The 13,588-nt window shown below is 55.1% G+C and overlaps 7 non-coding genes across 7 annotated transcripts; all 7 read left to right on the top strand.

Moving 5' to 3' along the window:
- The first annotated feature begins 675 nt into the window (after nt 1-675).
- On the top strand, nt 676-769 carry LOC143271426 (small nucleolar RNA SNORD116). The gene has a single exon (XR_013048647.1). It is a non-coding gene; the product is annotated as a small nucleolar RNA SNORD116 (small nucleolar RNA).
- A 1,993-nt stretch (nt 770-2,762) lies between these two features.
- LOC143271425 (small nucleolar RNA SNORD116) lies at nt 2,763-2,856 on the top strand. Its single transcript, XR_013048646.1, has one exon. It is a non-coding gene; the product is annotated as a small nucleolar RNA SNORD116 (small nucleolar RNA).
- Nucleotides 2,857-4,849: 1,993 nt separating this feature from the next.
- On the top strand, nt 4,850-4,943 carry LOC143271424 (small nucleolar RNA SNORD116). Its single transcript, XR_013048645.1, has one exon. It is a non-coding gene; the product is annotated as a small nucleolar RNA SNORD116 (small nucleolar RNA).
- A 1,993-nt stretch (nt 4,944-6,936) lies between these two features.
- Nucleotides 6,937-7,030, top strand: LOC143271423 (small nucleolar RNA SNORD116). The gene has a single exon (XR_013048644.1). It is a non-coding gene; the product is annotated as a small nucleolar RNA SNORD116 (small nucleolar RNA).
- A 1,995-nt stretch (nt 7,031-9,025) lies between these two features.
- LOC143271422 (small nucleolar RNA SNORD116) lies at nt 9,026-9,119 on the top strand. Its single transcript, XR_013048643.1, has one exon. It is a non-coding gene; the product is annotated as a small nucleolar RNA SNORD116 (small nucleolar RNA).
- Nucleotides 9,120-11,091: 1,972 nt separating this feature from the next.
- LOC143271421 (small nucleolar RNA SNORD116) lies at nt 11,092-11,185 on the top strand. The gene has a single exon (XR_013048642.1). It is a non-coding gene; the product is annotated as a small nucleolar RNA SNORD116 (small nucleolar RNA).
- Nucleotides 11,186-13,175: 1,990 nt separating this feature from the next.
- On the top strand, nt 13,176-13,269 carry LOC143271420 (small nucleolar RNA SNORD116). The gene has a single exon (XR_013048641.1). It is a non-coding gene; the product is annotated as a small nucleolar RNA SNORD116 (small nucleolar RNA).
- The last annotated feature ends 319 nt before the right edge of the window (nt 13,270-13,588 follow it).

Below are 13,588 nucleotides of genomic sequence, written 5' to 3'. Positions count from 1 at the left end.
GACACTGGTGGTTTGATTGCAGAGAGGGTCCAAGGTGATCTGAAAGGGCACGGAGGGAGGGAGGGACCCAGGGCAAGGACAAGCTCTGAGACCCTGGTGGACACCTGGCACCGATGTGGCCTGGCATGCTGGAGGGTGAGGGCAGAGCAGGAGTGGTGAGAGGGCAGATGTGATCTGATCTGCCCATTGAGACGAGCCAGGCCCACCCATCCATCCCAGAGCCAGTTGCCCGCTTGCCACTGTAATGTTGGCATGTGCTTTGATGTCTTCACAGTGTGGCATTGCGTGGCCTGCAAGGCCATAGTGCGGAGAGAGTGGCCCAGCTTCCTTTGCCCAGGTCTCATGGCACCTGAAACAGTGAGCCTCGAGTGAAGTTGCTTGGTGTTGGTGACCTGCAGGAGAAGGCCTGAGGCCCAAGGTAAGCCTCCCATGCCTTGTCCCAGGTGCTCAGGATCCTGGGGTCTTGGTGGTGCTGCGAGGACTTACCATCCCTGCTTCCCGGGCCTGCCGCACCTGGAGCAGACTTAGGTCCTCAAGTTGCTTCCCATTTCCATGCAGAGACCCGTTGCCACCTGCACAAAGACGGGGCATGTCTTGGTATTTCTCGCACTCCCCAACACCCACCCTGTCCTGAGTGCCCTGAAAATCCCTGTACCAGGGCACTCCAGCGTGCTTGGATCGATGATGATTTCCAGTCAAACATTCCTTGGAAAAGCTGAACAAAATGAGTGAAAACTCAGTACCGCCGCTCTCATCGAAACTGAGGTCCGGCACCTTGGCTCACCCAAGTCCTCTGGGAGTCAGACACAGGCCTGAGAACCACTCCGCTGCTCCTGCCCCCCTCCAGCAGTAGCCAGACTCTCTTGCCATGGGCTTGATCTTTCCCCCACTCTGCTAGCCATCAGGGGCATGGGGAAAAGAGAATATTTGGGGCGTGCTGGCAAGCAAGCAGCCATCCCCACTCTCCCAAGCCAGACTGACAGCTAGACATGGGACCCTGGACCTTGGGCTCTCTTGTAGGCACTCTAGAAATATGCTAGCTTGGGACACCCACCTGAAACAGGCGTGCTGACCTGTGTAGAAATCTGCACGCTGGAGGCCTTTGGTGGACTAGCTTGACCGGGGAGCGCTAAGGTCAGACTGCTGGCCTCCTGGTGGAGGAGACAGGTGTGAGAGTGCTTTTCTTCCACCCATGGTAGTGGAGCACCCGTCTTGGCTCAAGCCTATCTCAAAGCTAGGAAAGACACCTATTTTGCGGAGTGGTCTTCAGCAGATTGTGATTCTTCCAGGAAGGCCTGTTTGGAGGCCGGCTAGGGATCCCTTCCTTGTAGGAATTGCACTCTGGGTCCCAGGCTGTAGATCAAGACTGCCTTGAGAGCTCTGCTCATGGGCAGTGGAGGGTGCCAAAGCGAATTGGCTTGCAAGGGTGCATGAATTTCTGGTCACTGGAGACCTTGTGTGTTGCAACTTGTCTTGGGAGGTGCCAGGCTCTCTGGCTAGCCCTTGGCGTTCCACATAAGTTATGGTGTGTTGATGCAGTGTTCTCGCTTGCAGTCAAAAATGGCAGCGCTCTTGAACATGGTCTGTCCTATGAAGACAGACTGACAGAGGGTGGCATCAATCCAGAGACAGGGTCAGAGACAGAGAGAGAAATCAGGAGAAAGAGAAAGAGACAAAAAAAGAGACAGAAGGAGGCAGAAAGAGAGTGAGAAAGGAGATCTGGTTGAGCCAGAGTGCCTGCCATTGCCTGTGGTGAAGTCCTCAGAGGAGATTTTAGGCGGTTTGACCTCGGGATCTGAGCATTTCAAGCAGGAGAAGGATGCAGATTTCGGGGGTCGCGTTGCCCACCTGGTTGTCAGAGATGATTTGATGGGAGTCGGGAGGCTTGGGTTGGCTAGTGAGCATGGCCAGATCTGCGTCCTCAGCAGCTTGAACTTGAGAGAGCAAGTAGAGCTTGCCCTGTTTAATGACCCCAGTGCAGAGTGTTAGAGGATTGAGGTGCTCAGAGATGGCCCTGGGTTTTTTTTTCTTTTTTCGGGAAGAGTCTGCTTGCCTGCATTGCAGCTCCATGATGTGTAGTTCAGGCCGACACTGGTGGTTTGATTGCAGAGAGGGTCCAAGGTGATCTGAAAGGGCACGGAGGGAGGGAGGGACCCAGGGCAAGGACAAGCTCTGAGACCCTGGTGGACACCTGGCACCGATGTGGCCTGGCATGCTGGAGGGTGAGGGCAGAGCAGGAGTGGTGAGAGGGCAGATGTGATCTGATCTGCCCATTGAGATGAGCCAGGCCCACCCATCCATCCCAGAGCCAGTTGCCCGCTTCCCACTGTAATGTTGGCATGTGCTTTGATGTCTTCACAGTGTGTCATTGTGTGGCCTGCAAGGCCATAGTCCTGAGAGAGTGGCCCAGCTTCCTTTGCCCAGGACTCATGGCACCTGAAACAGTGAGCCTCGAGTGAAGTTGCTTGGTGTTGGTGACCTGCAGGAGAAGGCCTGAGGCCCAAGGTAAGCCTCCCATGCCTTGTCCCAGGTGCTCAGGATCCTGGGGTCTTGGTGGTGCTGTGAGGACTTACCATCCCTGCTTCCCGGGCCTGCCGCACCTGGAGCAGACTTAGGTCCTCAAGTTGCTTCCCATTTCCATGCAGAGACCCGTTGCCACCTGCACAAAGACGGGGCATGTCTTGGTATTTCTCGCACTCCCCAACACCCACTCTGTCCTGAGTGCCCTGAAAATCCCTGTACCAGGGCACTCCAGCGTGCTTGGATCGATGATGATTTCCAGTCAAACATTCCTTGGAAAAGCTGAACAAAATGAGTGAAAACTCAGTACCGCCGCTCTCATCGAAACTGAGGTCCGGCACCTTGGCTCACCCAAGTCCTCTGGGAGTCAGACACAGGCCTGAGAACCACTCCGCTGCTCCTGCCCCCCTCCAGCAGTAGCCAGACTCTCTTGCCATGGGCTTGATCTTTCCCCCACTCTGCTAGCCATCAGGGGCATGGGGAAAAGAGAATATTTGGGGCGTGCTGGCAAGCAAGCAGCCATCCCCACTCTCCCAAGCCAGACTGACAGCTAGACATGGGACCCTGGACCTTGGGCTCTCTTGTAGGCACTCTAGAAATATGCTAGCTTGGGACACCCACCTGAAACAGGCGTGCTGACCTGTGTAGAAATCTGCACGCTGGAGGCCTTTGGTGGACTAGCTTGACCGGGGAGCGCTAAGGTCAGACTGCTGGCCTCCTGGTGGAGGAGACAGGTGTGAGAGTGCTTTTCTTCCACCCATGGTAGTGGAGCACCCGTCTTGGCTCAAGCCTATCTCAAAGCTAGGAAAGACACCTATTTTGCGGAGTGGTCTTCAGCAGGGTGTGATTCTTCCAGGAAGGCCTGTTTGGAGGCCGGCTAGGGATCCCTTCCTTGTAGGAATTGCACTCTGGGTCCCAGGCTGTAGATCAAGACTGCCTTGAGAGCTCTGCTCATGGGCAGTGGAGGGTGCCAAAGCGAATTGGCTTGCAAGGGTGCATGAATTTCTGGTCACTGGAGACCTTGTGTGTTGCAACTTGTCTTGGGAGGTGCCAGGCTCTCTGGCTAGCCCTTGGCGTTCCACATAAGTTACGGTGTGTTGATGCAGTGTTCTTGCTTGCAGTCAAAATGGCAGCGCTCTTGAACACGGTCTGTCCCATGAAGACAGACTGACAGAGGGTGGCATCAATCCAGAGACAGGGTCAGAGACAGAGAGAGAAATCAGGAGAAAGAGAAAGAGACAAAGAAAGAGACAGAAGGAGGCAGAAAGAGAGTGAGAAAGGAGATCTGGTTGAGCCAGAGTGCCTGCCATTGCCTGTGGTGAAGTCCTCAGAGGAGATTTTAGGCGGTTTGACCTCGGGATCTGAGCATTTCTAGCAGGAGAAGGATGCAGATTTCGGGGGTCGCGTTGCCCACCTGGTTGTCAGAGATGATTTGATGGGAGTCGGGAGGCTTGGGTTGGCTAGTGAGCATGGCCAGAGCTGCGTCCTCAGCAGCTTGAACTTGAGACAGCAAGTAGAGCTTGCCCTGTTTAATGACCCCAGTGCACAGTGTTAGAGGATTGAGGTGCTCAGAGATGGCCCTGGGTTTTTTTTTTCTTTTTTCGGGAAGAGTCTGCTTGCCTGCATTGCAGCTCCATGATGTGTAGTTCAGGCCGACACTGGTGGTTTGATTGCAGAGAGGGTCCAAGGTGATCTGAAAGGGCACGGAGGGAGGGAGGGACCCAGGGCAAGGACAAGCTCTGAGACCCTGGTGGACACCTGGCACCGATGTGGCCTGGCATGCTGGAGGGTGAGGGCAGAGCAGGAGTGGTGAGAGGGCAGATGTGATCTGATCTGCCCATTGAGACGAGCCAGGCCCACCCATCCATCCCAGAGCCAGTTGCCCGCTTGCCACTGTAATGTTGGCATGTGCTTTGATGTCTTCACAGTGTGGCATTGCGTGGCCTGCAAGGCCATAGTGCTGAGAGAGTGGCCCAGCTTCCTTTGCCCAGGACTCATGGCACCTGAAACAGTGAGCCTCGAGTGAAGTTGCTTGGTGTTGGTGACCTGCAGGAGAAGGCCTGAGGCCCAAGGTAAGCCTCCCATGCCTTGTCCCAGGTGCTCAGGATCCTGGGGTCTTGGTGGTGCTGCGAGGACTTACCATCCCTGCTTCCCGGGCCTGCCGCACCTGGAGCAGACTTAGGTCCTCAAGTTGCTTCCCATTTCCATGCAGAGACCCGTTGCCACCTGCACAAAGACGGGGCATGTCTTGGTATTTCTCGCACTCCCCAACACCCACCCTGTCCTGAGTGCCCTGAAAATCCCTGTACCAGGGCACTCCAGCGTGCTTGGATCGATGATGATTTCCAGTCAAACATTCCTTGGAAAAGCTGAACAAAATGAGTGAAAACTCAGTACCGCCGCTCTCATCGAAACTGAGGTCCGGCACCTTGGCTCACCCAAGTCCTCTGGGAGTCAGACACAGGCCTGAGAACCACTCCGCTGCTCCTGCCCCCCTCCAGCAGTAGCCAGACTCTCTTGCCATGGGCTTGATCTTTCCCCCACTCTGCTAGCCATCAGGGGCATGGGGAAAAGAGAATATTTGGGGCGTGCTGGCAAGCAAGCAGCCATCCCCACTCTCCCAAGCCAGACTGACAGCTAGACATGGGACCCTGGACCTTGGGCTCTCTTGTAGGCACTCTAGAAATATGCTAGCTTGGGACACCCACCTGAAACAGGCGTGCTGACCTGTGTAGAAATCTGCACGCTGGAGGCCTTTGGTGGACTAGCTTGACCGGGGAGCGCTAAGGTCAGACTGCTGGCCTCCTGGTGGAGGAGACAGGTGTGAGAGTGCTTTTCTTCCACCCATGGTAGTGGAGCACCCGTCTTGGCTCAAGCCTATCTCAAAGCTAGGAAAGACACCTATTTTGCGGAGTGGTCTTCAGCAGGGTGTGATTCTTCCAGGAAGGCCTGTTTGGAGGCCGGCTAGGGATCCCTTCCTTGTAGGAATTGCACTCTGGGTCCCAGGCTGTAGATCAAGACTGCCTTGAGAGCTCTGCTCATGGGCAGTGGAGGGTGCCAAAGCGAATTGGCTTGCAAGGGTGCATGAATTTCTGGTCACTGGAGACCTTGTGTGTTGCAACTTGTCTTGGGAGGTGCCAGGCTCTCTGGCTAGCCCTTGGCGTTCCACATAAGTTACGGTGTGTTGATGCAGTGTTCTTGCTTGCAGTCAAAAATGGCAGCGCTCTTGAACACGGTCTGTCCCTTGAAGACAGACTGACAGAGGGTGGCATCAATCCAGAGACAGGGTCAGAGACAGAGAGAGAAATCAGGAGAAAGAGAAAGAGACAAAAAAAGAGACAGAAGGAGGCAGAAAGAGAGTGAGAAAGGAGATCTGGTTGAGCCAGAGTGCCTGCCATTGCCTGTGGTGAAGTCCTCAGAGGAGATTTTAGGCGGTTTGACCTCGGGATCTGAGCATTTCTAGCAGGAGAAGGATGCAGATTTCGGGGGTCGCGTTGCCCACCTGGTTGTCAGAGATGATTTGATGGGAGGCAGGAGGCTTGGGTTGGCTAGTGAGCATGGCCAGAGCTGCGTCCTCAGCAGCTTGAACTTGAGACAGCAAGTAGAGCTTGCCCTGTTTAATGACCCCAGTGCACAGTGTTAGAGGATTGAGGTGCTCAGAGATGGCCCTGGGTTTTTTTTTCTTTTTTCGGGAAGAGTCTGCTTGCCTGCATTGCAGCTCCATGATGTGTAGTTCAGGCCGACACTGGTGGTTTGATTGCAGAGAGGGTCCAAGGTGATCTGAAAGGGCACGGAGGGAGGGAGGGACCCAGGGCAAGGACAAGCTCTGAGACCCTGGTGGAAACCTGGCACCGATGTGGCCTGGCATGCTGGAGGGTGAGGGCAGAGCTGGAGTGGTGAGAGGGCAGATGTGATCTGATCTGCCCATTGAGACGAGCTAGGCACACCCATCCATCCCAGAGCCAGTTGCCCGCTTCCCACTGTAATGTTGGCATGTGCTTTGATGTCTTCACAGTGTGGCATTGCGTGGCCTGCAAGGCCATAGTGCTGAGAGAGTGGCCCAGCTTCCTTTGCCCAGGACTCATGGCACCTGAAACAGTGAGCCTCGAGTGAAGTTGCTTGGTGTTGGTGACCTGCAGGAGAAGGCCTGAGGCCCAAGGTAAGCCTCCCATGCCTTGTCCCAGGTGCTCAGGATCCTGGGGTCTTGGTGGTGCTGCGAGGACTTACCATCCCTGCTTCCCGGGCCTGCCGCACCTGGAGCAGACTTAGGTCCTCAAGTTGCTTCCCATTTCCATGCAGAGACCCGTTGCCACCTGCACAAAGACGGGGCATGTCTTGGTATTTCTCGCACTCCCCAACACCCACTCTGTCCTGAGTGCCCTGAAAATCCCTGTACCAGGGCACTCCAGCGTGCTTGGATCGATGATGATTTCCAGTCAAACATTCCTTGGAAAAGCTGAACAAAATGAGTGAAAACTCAGTACCGCCGCTCTCATCGAAACTGAGGTCCGGCACCTTGGCTCACCCAAGTCCTCTGGGAGTCAGACACAGGCCTGAGAACCACTCCGCTGCTCCTGCCCCCCTCCAGCAGTAGCCAGACTCTCTTGCCATGGGCTTGATCTTTCCCCCACTCTGCTAGCCATCAGGGGCATGGGGAAAAGAGAATATTTGGGGCGTGCTGGCAAGCAAGCAGCCATCCCCACTCTCCCAAGCCAGACTGACAGCTAGACATGGGACCCTGGACCTTGGGCTCTCTTGTAGGCACTCTAGAAATATGCTAGCTTGGGACACCCACCTGAAACAGGCGTGCTGACCTGTGTAGAAATCTGCACGCTGGAGGCCTTTGGTGGACTAGCTTGACCGGGGAGCGCTAAGGTCAGACTGCTGGCCTCCTGGTGGAGGAGACAGGTGTGAGAGTGCTTTTCTTCCACCCATGGTAGTGGAGCACCCGTCTTGGCTCAAGCCTATCTCAAAGCTAGGAAAGACACCTATTTTGCGCAGTGGTCTTCAGCAGGGTGTGATTCTTCCAGGAAGGCCTGTTTGGAGGCCGGCTAGGGATCCCTTCCTTGTAGGAATTGCACTCTGGGTCCCAGGCTGTAGATCAAGACTGCCTTGAGAGCTCTGCTCATGGGCAGTGGAGGGTGCCAAAGCGAATTGGCTTGCAAGGGTGCATGAATTTCTGGTCACTGGAGACCTTGTGTGTTGCAACTTGTCTTGGGAGGTGCCAGGCTCTCTGGCTAGCCCTTGGCGTTCCACATAAGTTACGGTGTGTTGATGCTGTGTTCTCGCTTGCAGTCAAAAATGGCAGCGCTCTTGAACATGGTCTGTCCTATGAAGACAGACTGACAGAGGGTGGCATCAATCCAGAGACAGGGTCAGAGACAGAGGGAGAAATCAGGAGAAAGAGAAAGAGACAAAAAAAGAGACAGAAGGAGGCAGAAAGAGAGTGAGAAAGGAGATCTGGTTGAGCCAGAGTGCCTGCCATTGCCTGTGGTGAAGTCCTCAGAGGAGATTTTAGGCGGTTTGACCTCGGGATCTGAGCATTTCTAGCAGGAGAAGGATGCAGATTTCGGGGGTCGCGTTGCCCACCTGGTTGTCAGAGATGATTTGATGGGAGTCGGGAGGCTTGGGTTGGCTAGTGAGCATGGCCAGAGCTGCGTCCTCAGCAGCTTGAACTTGAGACAGCAAGTAGAGCTTGCCCTGTTTAATGACCCCAGTGCACAGTGTTAGAGGATTGAGGTGCTCAGAGATGGCCCTGGGTTTTTTTTTTTCTTTTTTCGGGAAGAGTCTGCTTGCCTGCATTGCAGCTCCATGATGTGTAGTTCAGGCCGACACTGGTGGTTTGATTGCAGAGAGGGTCCAAGGTGATCTGAAAGGGCACGGAGGGAGGGAGGGACCCAGGGCAAGGACAAGCTCTGAGACCCTGGTGGACACCTGGCACCGATGTGGCCTGGCATGCTGGAGGGTGAGGGCAGAGCAGGAGTGGTGAGAGGGCAGATGTGATCTGATCTGCCCATTGAGACGAGCCAGGCCCACCCATCCATCCCAGAGCCAGTTGCCCGCTTGCCACTGTAATGTTGGCATGTGCTTTGATGTCTTCACAGTGTGGCATTGCGTGGCCTGCAAGGCCATAGTGCGGAGAGAGTGGCCCAGCTTCCTTTGCCCAGGTCTCATGGCACCTGAAACAGTGAGCCTCGAGTGAAGTTGCTTGGTGTTGGTGACCTGCAGGAGAAGGCCTGAGGCCCAAGGTAAGCCTCCCATGCCTTGTCCCAGGTGCTCAGGATCCTGGGGTCTTGGTGGTGCTGCGAGGACTTACCATCCCTGCTTCCCGGGCCTGCCGCACCTGGAGCAGACTTAGGTCCTCAAGTTGCTTCCCATTTCCATGCAGAGACCCGTTGCCACCTGCACAAAGACGGGGCATGTCTTGGTATTTCTCGCACTCCCCAACACCCACCCTGTCCTGAGTGCCCTGAAAATCCCTGTACCAGGGCACTCCAGCGTGCTTGGATCGATGATGATTTCCAGTCAAACATTCCTTGGAAAAGCTGAACAAAATGAGTGAAAACTCAGTACCGCCGCTCTCATCGAAACTGAGGTCCGGCACCTTGGCTCACCCAAGTCCTCTGGGAGTCAGACACAGGCCTGAGAACCACTCCGCTGCTCCTGCCCCCCTCCAGCAGTAGCCAGACTCTCTTGCCATGGGCTTGATCTTTCCCCCACTCTGCTAGCCATCAGGGGCATGGGGAAAAGAGAATATTTGGGGCGTGCTGGCAAGCAAGCAGCCATCCCCACTCTCCCAAGCCAGACTGACAGCTAGACATGGGACCCTGGACCTTGGGCTCTCTTGTAGGCACTCTAGAAATATGCTAGCTTGGGACACCCACCTGAAACAGGCGTGCTGACCTGTGTAGAAATCTGCACGCTGGAGGCCTTTGGTGGACTAGCTTGACCGGGGAGCGCTAAGGTCAGACTGCTGGCCTCCTGGTGGAGGAGACAGGTGTGAGAGTGCTTTTCTTCCACCCATGGTAGTGGAGCACCCGTCTTGGCTCAAGCCTATCTCAAAGCTAGGAAAGACACCTATTTTGCGGAGTGGTCTTCAGCAGATTGTGATTCTTCCAGGAAGGCCTGTTTGGAGGCCGGCTAGGGATCCCTTCCTTGTAGGAATTGCACTCTGGGTCCCAGGCTGTAGATCAAGACTGCCTTGAGAGCTCTGCTCATGGGCAGTGGAGGGTGCCAAAGTGAATTGGCTTGCAAGGGTGCATGAATTTCTGGTCACTGGAGACCTTGTGTGTTGCAACTTGTCTTGGGAGGTGCCAGGCTCTCTGGCTAGCCCTTGGCGTTCCACATAAGTTATGGTGTGTTGATGCAGTGTTCTCGCTTGCAGTCAAAAATGGCAGCGCTCTTGAACATGGTCTGTCCTATGAAGACAGACTGACAGAGGGTGGCATCAATCCAGAGACAGGGTCAGAGACAGAGAGAGAAATCAGGAGAAAGAGAAAGAGACAAAAAAAGAGACAGAAGGAGGCAGAAAGAGAGTGAGAAAGGAGATCTGGTTGAGCCAGAGTGCCTGCCATTGCCTGTGGTGAAGTCCTCAGAGGAGATTTTAGGCGGTTTGACCTCGGGATCTGAGCATTTCAAGCAGGAGAAGGATGCAGATTTCGGGGGTCGCGTTGCCCACCTGGTTGTCAGAGATGATTTGATGGGAGTCGGGAGGCTTGGGTTGGCTAGTGAGCATGGCCAGATCTGCGTCCTCAGCAGCTTGAACTTGAGAGAGCAAGTAGAGCTTGCCCTGTTTAATGACCCCAGTGCAGAGTGTTAGAGGATTGAGGTGCTCAGAGATGGCCCTGGGTTTTTTTTTCTTTTTTCGGGAAGAGTCTGCTTGCCTGCATTGCAGCTCCATGATGGTGGTTTGATTGCAGAGAGGGTCCAAGGTGATCTGAAAGGGCACGGAGGGAGGGAGGGACCCAGGGCAAGGACAAGCTCTGAGACCCTGTTGAAAACCTAGCACCGATGTGGCCTGGCATGCTGGAGGGTGAGGGCAGAGCAGGAGTGGTGAGAGGGCAGATGTGATCTGATCTGCCCATTGAGACGAGCCAGGCACACCCATCCAACCCAGAGCCAGTTGCCCGCTTCCCACTGTAATGTTGGCATGTGCTTTGATGTCTTCACAGTGTGGCATTGCGTGGCCTGCAAGGCCATAGTGCGGAGAGAGTGGCCCAGTTTCCTTTGCCCAGGACTCATGGCACCTGAAACAGTGAGCCTCGAGTGAAGTTGCTTGGTGTTGGTGACCTGCAGGAGAAGGCCTGAGGCCCAAGGTAAGCCTCCCATGCCTTGTCCCAGGTGCTCAGGATCCTGGGGTCTTGGTGGTGCTGCGAGGACTTACCATCCCTGCTTCCCGGGCCTGCCGCACCTGGCGCAGACTTAGGTCCTCAAGTTGCTTCCATTTCCATGCAGAGACCCGTTGCCACCTGCACAAAGACGGGGCATGTCTTGGTATTTCTCGCACTCCCCAACACCCACCCTGTCCTGAGTGCCCTGAAAATCCCTGTACCAGGGCACTCCAGCGTGCTTGGATCGATGATGATTTCCAGTCAAACATTCCTTGGAAAAGCTGAACAAAATGAGTGAAAACTCAGTACCGCCGCTCTCATCGAAACTGAGGTCCGGCACCTTGGCTCACCCAAGTCCTCTGGGAGTCAGACACAGGCCTGAGAACCACTCCGCTGCTCCTGCCCCCCTCCAGCAGTAGCCAGACTCTCTTGCCATGGGCTTGATCTTTCCCCCACTCTGCTAGCCATCAGGGGCATGGGGAAAAGAGAATATTTGGGGCGTGCTGGCAAGCAAGCAGCCATCCCCACTCTCCCAAGACAGACTGACAGCTAGACATGGGACCCTGGACCTTGGGCTCTCTTGTAGGCACTCTAGAAATATGCTAGCTTGGGACACCCACCTTAAACAGGGTGCTGACCTGTGTAGAAATCTGCACGCTGGAGGCCTTTGGTGGACTAGCTTGACCGGGGAGCGCTAAGGTCAGACTGCTGGCCTCCTGGTGGAGGAGACAGGTGTGAGAGTGCTTTTCTTCCACCCATGGTAGTGGAGCACCCGTCTTGGCTCAAGCCTATCTCAAAGCTAGGAAAGACACCTATTTTGCGGAGTGGTCTTCAGCAGGGTGTGATTCTTCCAGGAAGGCCTGTTTGGAGGCCGGCTAGGGATCCCTTCCTTGTAGGAATTGCACTCTGGGTCCCAGGCTGTAGATCAAGACTGCCTTGAGAGCTCTGCTCATGGGCAGTGGAGGGTGCCAAAGCGAATTGGCTTGCAAGGGTGCATGAATTTCTGGTCACTGGAGACCTTGTGTGTTGCAACTTGTCTTGGGAGGTGCCAGGCTCTCTGGCTAGCCCTTGGCGTTCCACATAAGTTACGGTGTGTTGATGCAGTGTTCTTGCTTGCAGTCAAAATGGCAGCGCTCTTGAACACGGTCTGTCCCATGAAGACAGACTGACAGAGGGTGGCATCAATCCAGAGACAGGGTCAGAGACAGAGAGAGAAATCAGGAGAAAGAGAAAGAGACAAAAAAAGAGACAGAAGGAGGCAGAAAGAGAGTGAGAAAGGAGATCTGGTTGAGCCAGAGTGCCTGCCATTGCCTGTGGTGAAGTCCTCAGAGGAGATTTTAGGCGGTTTGACCTTGGGATCTGAGCATTTCTAGCAGGAGAAGGATGCAGATTTCGGGGGTCGCGTTGCCCACCTGGTTGTCAGAGATGATTTGATGGGAGTCGGGAGGCTTGGGTTGGCTAGTGAGCATGGCCAGAGCTGCGTCCTCAGCAGCTTGAACTTGAGAGAGCAAGTAGAGCTTGCCCTGTTTAATGACCCCAGTGCAGAGTGTTAGAGGATTGAGGTGCTCAAAGATGGCCCTGGGTTTTTTTTTCTTTTTTCGGGAAGAGTCTGCTTGCCTGCATTGCAGCTCCATGATGTGTAGTTCAGGCCAACACTGGTGGTTTGATTGCAGAGAGGGTCCAAGGTGATCTGAAAGGGCACGGAGGGAGGGAGGGACCCAGGGAAAGGACAAGCTCTGAGACCCTGGTGGAAACCTGGCACCGATGTGGCCTGGCATGCTGGAGGGTGAGGGCAGAGCAGGAGTGGTGAGAGGGCAGATGTGATCTGATCTGCCCATTGAGCCGAGCCAGGCACACCCATCCAACCCAGAGCCAGTTGCCCGCTTCCCACTGTAATGTTGGCATGTGCTTTGATGTCTTCACAGTGTGGCATTGCGTGGCCTGCAAGGCCAGAGTGCGGAGAGAGTGTCCCAGTTTCCTTTGCCCAGGACTCATGGCACCTGAAACAGTGAGCCTCGAGTGAAGTTGCTTGGTGTTGGTGACCTGCAGGAGAAGGCCTGAGGCCCAAGGTAAGCCTCCCATGCCTTGTCCCAGGTGCTCAGGATCCTGGGGTCTTGGTGGTGCTGCGAGGACTTACCATCCCTGCTTCCCGGGCCTGCCGCACCTGGAGCTGACTTAGGTCCTCAAGTTGCTTCCATTTCCATGCAGAGACCCGTTGCCACCTGCACAAAGACGGGGCATGTCTTGGTATTTCTCGCACTCCCCAACACCCACCCTGTCCTGAGTGCCCTGAAAATCCCTGTACCAGGGCACTCCAGCGTGCTTGGATCGATGATGATTTCCAGTCAAACATTCCTTGGAAAAGCTGAACAAAATGAGTGAAAACTCAGTACCGCCGCTCTCATCGAAACTGAGGTCCGGCACCTTGGCTCACCCAAGTCCTCTGGGAGTCAGACACAGGCCTGAGAACCACTCCACTGCTCCTGCCCCCCTCCAGCAGTAGCCAGACTCTCTTGCCATGGGCTTGATCTTTCCCCCACTCTGCTAGCCATCAGGGGCATGGGGAAAAGAGAATATTTGGGCGTGCTGGCAAGCAAGCAGCCATCCCCACTCTCCCCAGCCAACTCACAGCTAGACATGGGACCCTGGACCTTGGGCTCTCTTGTAGGCACTCTAGAAATATGCTAGCTTGGGACACCCACCTTAAACAGGCGTGCTGACCTGTGTAGAAATCTGCA

The sequence above is a fragment of the Peromyscus maniculatus genome, chromosome 1 (assembly GCF_049852395.1).
Source record: "Peromyscus maniculatus bairdii isolate BWxNUB_F1_BW_parent chromosome 1, HU_Pman_BW_mat_3.1, whole genome shotgun sequence".
Lineage (NCBI taxonomy): Eukaryota > Metazoa > Chordata > Mammalia > Rodentia > Cricetidae > Peromyscus > Peromyscus maniculatus.
This window is presented reverse-complemented; position numbering and strand designations above follow the sequence as displayed.